Here is a 9,884-nt window from a genome sequence, read left to right on the forward strand (position 1 = left end):
TTTACTTTTCAATTGTGATAACCAAAACTGTTGATATTTTAGCATATGAAACTGACAGTTTAAGGCCCTCATGGATAAGGTAACCGAGGTATATACCTTTTTTCCCCATCTTTCTAAGGATCTGGAATCTCTCTCGGAAGGCAATGGATTTTTGGCAATGGAGGCCTTAACTCCCTTGGGGCCCTGTGAGATGGTTTCTGGGTCAGCAGCATGGCTTTTGTATAGAAATTGGTGTGAGTCAGGAACCCTGTAGTACCTGTCAGGCTTAACTGGAGCTGGAGGTAGAGAGTCCGGGTTAAGGCAGGCCTCCGAGTAAACATCATCTAGGATGTCCAAGACAGGAGGTATAGCCAGAGGCCTGTGCTGGGGTAACAAGAGAAATTCCCTGAGCCTTTTCTTGGAATCTGAATAATCCTGGCCTTCCCAGTGGAAGTGTTCCCTTAAGGTATGCAAAGTTTCCCCAAATGAGTAATCCTCAGGGGGGGATACAGAAGGGATGCACTCCTCACCATCAGAGTCATCAAAAGGGGAGTAAGAATGTTCCTGATCATCAGAGTGCTCTGAAATAATGGAGCCCTGATCAGAGGAGGGGGAATCTTCCTCCACTCTGGGCCTTTTGTCCAGTGGGGGCTGAGAACCTCTGATTAGAGTAATTAAATCCTCAGCCATTTTAAGCATCGGTTTCTTAGGCATGGGGCCTGGAGATGGGCCCTGTGTAGCTGGTCTCTTAGAGTGCATGGTTGCTTTAGACTTTGTGAAAGCCTTGATGGAGAAAGAAGAAGAAGGTCTGAAGACACCTTGAGTGGAGGAGGACCTGTCCACATTCTGAGTTTCAACGCCAAGAGTGGCTTTGGTATCTGCAGTCGGGGTGTGGGCCGAGGAGCCTGCGACCTCGGGCACAGGAGACACCGTCAAAGATGTGTCGTCGGTAATCAGGGGCTGCGTAGGTGCCTCACTGAGAACCGGACCACGTGTAGTCGGCTTTGGCGTGGTGTCGGTAGAGGCCACGGACCTCGTGTGTCGGTCCTTGTCTTTGCATTTTTTAGACAAAACCGGAGTCGGAGAATCCGACGACATAGTATAGTTAAATGCTTTCCCAAAATAATGCTGGGCGAATTCCGCCCGACGCTTAATAGTGTGTTTGTTGAATGTAGCACAAAAGCGACAGACCGAGACGTTGTGGTCTGGGCCTAAACAAGGTATACAGAGGGAATGGAAATCCTTATGTGGTATTTGCTTCCCACAAGAAATACAATTATTAACTTTGTCTGACATCGGTCTGCGGCAAGAAAAGTTTCCCCAACGGGGTACTTAGCTTTTAAGAAGACTTCGGTTTCCAAATTTTCGTAATCTCAGGAGCTGGCCGACCGGCACTTGCGAACTGCTTCTGCTTCGGGCACCGCACAGCAAGAAAGACTGAAGAAAATGGTGTCGGCTGGTTCCTTTATACCCCTGTCGCACTGACGTCAGGGAAGAAGCGACGACAACCGACTGCCGGACCTAGACTTTGGAATTCAGCCGACCGAGGACCCGCCTGACGGCAGGAGAACTCATCTGTTATGACTGCAGCTGTATGCACGATGAACATCCTGAGAATTCTGTGGCCTGCAAGAACATCAAGTCAGTCAATAGTTAAGGAAATAAACCTACACTGTTCACTGGAAAGTCTGATAATAAACAAAAGCTGAGATACTTTGGCTAAAATCATACAAAGACAGGATTCACTACAGAAGACAATGATGTTGAGAAAGACTGAAGCCAAAAGAAGAATGGGTCAGTAGGGGCTAAGATTGACTAGGAATATATCAGAAGTAATGGATATGAGTCTACAAGCAATTAAGCAATGGTGGACAGAGGCATTTTTATGCTAAAGTAAGTGAGTTCACAAACATTTGGACAAGACTGAATGACAGTAAAATGTTATGGCTTTTGATATCAGAAAAGACTGTATGCAAGGTGCTTTTGATCATTGTTGTAGGGAGTGGGAGAATTTAACTGGTAACTATATTGATTTTAGATGGTTATCTATAATGAAGTTATGCAATATCCTATGGAAATCATGTTGCGTCTTATTTGGTGATATGTTTTTGTGTCTGCAATTTGTCCTAGTAGAAGAACAACACCTCTTCCTATTTTCTTGCTAGATTATTGAGAACTAAAAAGATGGCACCCTTGAGCTATTGAGTATGGCAGAAGTGACTTCTGCTTCAGCCATGTTACAATAACTGTAGTGATGTCCACAGTCTCGGTATTTAGGCAGATGTCAAATGGTGTTAACTTTTTAAGAGGCAATAAGTATTTCTTGTAAATGTGATTAAACCTTTTCTGGATTTTTGCTAAAGCAAGTTTTTGATCTGGACAATATCATTATACATGTAAATAATTACTAAAGGATATGTTGACAGAGGATGCTTATAGCCATTCTAAAACTTAACTAGCTTCAGAATCCAAACTGCCATTGCTTCACTGTGTAGGAGAGTTGCCAGTAAGACCTCCTGCAAATCTATGCCTGGATAACAACAGACGGAGAGCTGAGAGAGTAGCAGTGGGTGTGGCCTACCTCAGTTTCAGAAAGTTTGTCAACACCACATTAAAGACTACTCAGTAAACCGAAACAAGTAGAATGGTAGATGTTTCCGAACTCTGAAACTTTAATTATCACTAAATGTAACTGCTACATGGTTTTGTAGTTGCTAAATCATACTGCATATTATTGAATATTGCTGTTTGACAATGTGAACAAAGAATTGTATGCATTTTGAATTACTACTGTTTTATCTATAATAGTCTTAACTTGTACTTGGCTTTTGTTCTGGGTCATGGACCAGCCAACTTACCTAGTAAACAAATGTAAAATAAATAAAATAACCTGGTGGGAAATAACTAATAGGCAAAGGCCAGAGAGTGGTGGCCAAAGGGGTTTCCAGGGGCAAGAGAAATGTTACATAAAGTCTATGCTGTTATTGTTAGGTTCATTGGTTCATAGGTACTTACTTGTCTAGCTAGTGATCTTTAAGGATCTTAAAAAGGCCTAGCCTTACATTCCCATGGTAGATTTTAATACTTATATTTTGTCTACAAATATCTCAAAGATTGGCAGAACAAGGTCATGTTGGGACATTTACATGTTTCCTCTTTGCGTGGAGATCCACAGGGGATGAATTCAACATATTCATTTCAGACAGGTCAGACAGGGTGACTAACAGGCTAAACCTATCTTTGGACAACACAGACCTTAAGGCCATTATCCTGAATCAAGGGGAAAAAAATGAAAAGCGACCCCTATGTTCTTTATTGGAAGTAGAAAGTTAGCAGTTGAACTTTCATTGCAGAAAATTGCAAGGTTCTACAGTCTGGATACAGCAAACTGAAGATCACATATAATCTTAGTGACACTAAAGTAGAAGACAAAGTAGCTGAAAAGGATGTAAGAGCAATTGCTACACATACCTTAGACGTTCAGGCATAGACAGGTAAGACAGCAGGAACAGACCCCCACAAAAAAGGGGGGATTATATATTGTGGGACACAGATGCTGAGCATAGGGAGTTAATTATCCCAATGTCTCACATGCACTGGTAAGACTGCATCAAGAATACTGCCTTCAGAGAAAGACAAGATGGACCATGAGGGGGGTTGCTGTGGGTGAGGACTATGAACAATGACTGGAGTTGCTAGTTTATACTCAGGGTGTACAAGATACAGAGTACAAAGGATTAGTCCAGATAAAATCACTTTAGCTAGCAGCTCTAGTAGACTCTCTCTGATACCCTCCCTGTGGGAGGAGTAAAGATGTCTTTTTGAAGTTTCAAGTAGTTTATTCAATCAAGCAGGTAGATGGACGAGTGTTCTTGTTCTAATACATTACATTCAACACGTCAGTTATTTAAATGCAGTTACAGACAATGGTGGGAGGGCCCAGGGAAACTGACTGGAGGAAAATCTGGGTAATGGAAAAATAGGGAGCCAATCCCAAAGCTTAGAGGTTAGTTCCTTATTTGAATATTCTTGAAAGTCCAATGAGGGTTTATCAGCTCAGCAGCCTGTGGAACCTCATTCTTAGTGAAAAGGTTTTATTTTTAATTTTTAACTTTTAAGTCACATAAACAGCCCACTTTATTTTTACACCCTTAATATTACTGCCATTTATATTATATAATGCTACACCATAGATGCAAGCCTTTAAAGGTAAGGCCACCAATTTTATTCAGTGTAGGTTCAGACACACACAGCCCCTAAAATAACCAGGCTGCAGGTTATAGTTCACATCTGCAAGCCTTGGTTATACCTGCACTCCATCTCTGTCATAGCTGGCTTTAGGCACCAGTGAACCCTGTGGTTGCTGAGGGCCCCTGGTCACCAGGGGCCCCCAATCACAGCAAGTTATCTTATATTTATAACATATTTGTCAAACCAACAAAAGCTAGTACAGCAGTCTTGTATACTTAAACCAGATGGGTATGATAATTCTGATTTATATGTCCTTTAAAATTCAAAGATGTCACTGGTTTATAGTAACTGTGCTTTGTTAAGTACCATGCTTCATAATTTCATAAAATTGTTTTACCACTGACATAGTGCCCTTGACTTAGTTAATCATGCAGGTCAGCATTCTCAACACTAAAACTATCATTGTGACTGGCTTTAGTCACCTAAAATACTTGTGGCTGCAATGGAGGGGGTCCCTTTAGTCATCCTTCATTGTGTTGAGGCTCCACAAAAGCTGCTGCTGGTTGGGGAAAAATTAGGAGAAAAAAATACAATTATTGATTTTTTGATTATGCTCTTTATCTGAAATAAGGTTGTGAAAGGACGCTCTTAAGAAAAGGCCAGTAATCATGAATGAACATGTGCAAGGTAAGTACTAAAGATCAGCAGCCCAAAGTGCCCAATCTCAGCACTTATCTTGGATTTTAAGAAGAACTGAAGCTTCTTATCTTAAGGGACGGTTTTCCCTTTTAGAGAGTTTTGTAAATACTGGCAGTACACCGGATACTATAACTCTCAACTTCTTTGTGCAGTAATTTTGGACAAAGTCAAAAACAATAGCTACATAACGGCTCAGGAACATTTTTAAAATATTACTCTAGTTCACTTAAAAGTTACTAGAATAATACATTCTGTATCGCCATGCACTTTTTTGGACAATATGAAGTATGAAACTCTAATGTCTGGATTTGTTGACTGTGATCCTAAATGATTTACCAACAATTCAAATGTTTTTCAAGAGGCAGAACAAAATTATGAGGCAAAATCAGGGACAGTAACAGTAAGAATGACTCCTCAATGAGGTAAATAAAAGTGACTTACCAACTGATAAACAACAGTTACTAATCTTATGTGGCAGTACAAATATTAAACAATGTATTGCTATTTGCTGAAATCAATGCAAAATTTGTGTGTGTGCATGTATGTGTGTGTGTGTATACATTTATGTGCGTGTCTGTGTATGTGCCTGTGTTGCAATGTAAGAGTGACAACCTGTATATGATGTATTTTACTTTCTAATACAAACATCATCATCGCTATTAGTCGTGTGTGTGTGTGTGTGTGTGGGGGGGGGGCATGTTTGGAATATATTTGAGTAACAAGCTGCCCATATTTTCTCTCACTTACCATCACAAACCTAGACCTTACACATGCAAGCTGACTATCATCGGTATGGCACAAAGAGAATGTGTGTAAAACAGCAGTTCATTGCCACTGTGGCATAGTGAGTATAATTGCCATTTCACAGTATCTTACTCTGATTGAGTTCTTGATTATGTATGTTTCTATATGGAGTCTGCATACCGTCCCTGTCTTTGTGTGCATCTATCCATGGGCTCTAGCTAACTCCACCTCCTCAAAAACATGCAGTGGTTTTAATGGAATTTCTCCAGTTTCCATGAAAGTGAATGTATAGTGTGTGTGTGTGTGTGTGTGTGTGTGTGTGTGTGTGTGTGTGTGTGTGTGTGTGTGTGTGGGTGAGAAAATATCTCTGATTTTTATCTATGCACATACACAAAGTAATGATGGGCACATACTTAACTCTTCTGGGTAGCAGTACAAATGCAGTTAACAAGTAATTCCATTTCAGAAGTAAGGCATAAAATGCATCACAGAACACTCACACATTTACAGCTTCTAGGAGTCACACACCCCAGATTGTATAAATGGATTTCGACATGGACTTGGTGGTGGCCTCTGCCCTCAATTGCAGCCATTCTAAAACCAGCCCTGTTCAGAGGTGTGTCCCAAAAATTGCAGCAGGTTGTGTGGTGGGCTGGGGATGGTGTGGTCATTACTTCTTTAATTTTCATCAGAATCAAACTTTAGAGGTGCATATAGGAAGTAATTACAGCCTGCAGTGGGGCTTTGGATAGTGCCATCATTGTTTCTTTTACTTTTCTCACAGACCTTGGAGGTGCACAAAGAAGGTTACTACAGTTTGTGTGGGGCATGTACTGTTAAGGATAAATAAAGTGCAATACATTACGGTAATCATTACTTTTTTTCACTTTCCTCACACACACACACACACACACACACACACACACACACACACACACACACACACACACACACACACACACACACACACACACACACACACACATCAGGCACTTATACATGTGGCTGCCTTTAGAGTTAAGGCTGAGGAATGAGGAGGCATGCTATGAATGTGTATAACAGCAGTCACTTAAAATGCATGACTGTGGCCATTTGAACCTCTGCTTTCATCAAAGGCAGTGACTTTCTTTTTTGAGAGGGTTGGAGGGGGGGGGGGTTAAGGAGGCAAGCAGCATTCCCAGGTAGGATATGTGTATCCTCACAACAATTGGTTTGTTTATTGTGAGCTACTATTTTTCCAGTTTTGAACATTAAGCATTGAGCACAACTTATGTTTACCTTGAAATCCTGATGTTTTAGTTCAGGTTAACCACCGGATTAAAAGTTTGGGAAAATGCTCTAAAATGCATACCAGAAATCTATAATCCTATGACTGCTGGAGGCCCCAGCTTAATTGAGTTATTTTCTAAACAGTTATCACTGTGCTGTCTTTGCCAGGAAAGCTGTAAAACTGAAGTTGAACAGCAACACTGATTATCTTTACTTAATCATAACTTCTGTTTAAGTCATTGTTAAATGAAAAGCACATGTAAGAAGAAAAATATATAAATAAAATGCACTTCAGAGTATATAGAAAGTCATGGTTTCTTGAAAAACCTCAAGAATAGGGCAAAATGTGAGGGAAAAGAAGAAAAATGTAATGTGCATGGTGTGGGGAAGCTTGGAATTGTGGTAAAACAGAAGGTAGTACTAGAAGATAAGTGTGTATGTGGGGGGAGTGAAACAGTAGGCAGTGCCTAGGGCACCATTTCTCCCAAGTCCATTCCTGTACATAGAGTTGTTGTACTCTATCATTGTTGCAACTAAATGCCAATAACTGTGAATGCCCCTCTGTGTGATGGGCAAACATAGAATGGTACACAGGTCTGTGTTAATGTAAGACCACTGTAGCCGCAGGTCAGTCCATGCAAACTACTTCTTGTAGCATGAACTAAAAGGTTCCTTAGGACGGATGGCAGTGACAGGGTGATACTTAAACTGGAAGTGTCCTAGGGGACCCCCAACTTGATATTTGCTTGGGCCCCTCAAAATGCTAACACTGGCCCTGGCTCCATGCAAACTCTTCACAATTCTTCTTCGAGTCACAACTGACACAGACCCAAGTATACCATCCATCTCCAGGAATCATGACATCAATACTACAGTCCAACAGGGCTCTCTATTTTACAGATGACCCAACAGACCATAACACTATAGTATATGCTGATGGTTTCTTGCTCCTTCAGTCTAGCAAATCACAATCAGATTTGCAATACAAGTTATGAAATTGCTTGTCTGAAGCTATGATAAAAGTCTAATAATCTTATCAGTCCAAAAAAAAAAAGTGATGCTATTTGCTTCGCCTTATCTTTCTTACCTACCCTATTAGCCTATGCATCTATGAATACAAATTAACATTTTCAATTCACACTGACAACATTACAATCAAGTTGTGTTTAAACTCAGGTTATGTTGCCAAATTTTACACTTCCTGTCCCTGGTCCATACCTCTCAACCTCTTATTCATAGGTTCATAGTTGTTTACTAGGCTAATGACCACAAGGGCCTTTTTAAGCCTAACCATGCATACCAAATCTCTGACAACTTAGCACAAGAAATTGGGACAAAGCCTAAAGTAATTGGTGGGGGGGGGGGGGCAAAGGCCCAAACATAGGGAACAGATTTTAAATATTGCTCTTATAAAGTTGTTAAAAGAACAAAATTTGTATTAGCAAGCATTTTCTGAAGTGAAATCTGCATCTCAAATGTATCTCATTATTTAATGACTTCAATACTAGTGATTTGCCAGAAAAATTCAAATTTTATGAGGGACAGACCAATCTGGACAGTTGAGAGGTATGCCGGTAGTTGGTCCACAACAGCTAAAAGTATGCTTTTTCCAAATTTAGAACAATGCTTAACCCTACTGAACCTACACTTATACAATAAGATTTTCAGATTTGCTCTCCTTGCACACACACACACACACACACACACACACACAAACATCACTGTGACTTAATTCACAGACTCAAATGGCTCCAGGTAGGTGGCAGGGCTTCATCACTTTTTAGTTCCCTACTGTTTATTATAAAGTTAGGATATTGTCTCCACTGCGAAGTGAACTTATACTGAGAGAACAGGCTTACACCTTGAGAAGTCAAGAAGACCATATTAAGCTCACTAGGCCAAAATTCGAAACAGCAGCTGGAGAAAAAGCATACTTGTGGTCAGGACCATCCACTTGGAATTCTTTACATACCAAAATCACAACTATAACCACATTGCAAGACTTCACCTCCACAAAGACACCATGTGCAAATGGCTAATAACTGACATGACTTTCTGCCATCTTACATTTATGACATAATGTGTTCATCCAGCAGCTGAAATTCATCCAAAATCTTGTATATAGTATAAATAGGATACTGTTGAGTCTGTATATGAGTTAATCCTGTACTGACGTATTTTATTCTACACTGTGTCTAATTGACTGTATCTCTACTATTTTCTGTTAATGCTGTCTGAGCCTGTGTCATGGCTGAAAAGGGTCAGTAGACTAGCCCACCTACCCAGGTAACACAGGCCACAGCCCTTGCTCTTCCTTCACAGTAATCCTCCCACTTGAAGATTTTCTTTTTTACACACACTCAGATACACACAACATACATACTCTCATGATTGTGCTTGTGTGTGTAGGTTTGTGTGTCTATGCCTCTTTGTTACTAAATTGCTTTATATGCGTTACTGCAATGTAGTCATACAGTTGTCTCTTGTGTTCTGTGTTATACTTTTTTTAAGACCTACGTTTTTTATGTCTTATTGTAATGTGTTCATTCTGTTGTCTCTATTTATTTATGTATTGCTTTTGTTGACCAGGTAAAAATCCCTTTTCAACAGAGCCCTGTGAGAAAAACTCCACAAGATAGAGAGAGAAACTAACATACAAACATACATACATACATACATGGTGTAATGCATCATTTGAGCATACAGTAACAAGAAGAATACAATGACTGAGTGTACAGTACTGAAAAAAGAAAAACCTAGACAAGATACAAATGGATAGTCACCATACAAACATACTATAGTCATGATACAGGATATACTACCACACTATGGGACAAAGTATGGAAAATATGCATACATTTGTAAATATTGTGTTAGTACTAGCATTCATTATAAATAATAATAAAGTTGATTTAAATGAAGTGTGGTCTACTATAATAGCCTGTGTCATTAAGAAATGTAAGGCCTGGCTGAGTAATGACTGAACAGATTTTGTTAATGAA

Source organism: Protopterus annectens, chromosome 3.part0 (assembly GCF_019279795.1).
Source record: "Protopterus annectens isolate FY-2018-M chromosome 3.part0, PAN1.0, whole genome shotgun sequence".
In the NCBI taxonomy this organism is placed as follows: domain Eukaryota; kingdom Metazoa; phylum Chordata; order Ceratodontiformes; family Protopteridae; genus Protopterus; species Protopterus annectens.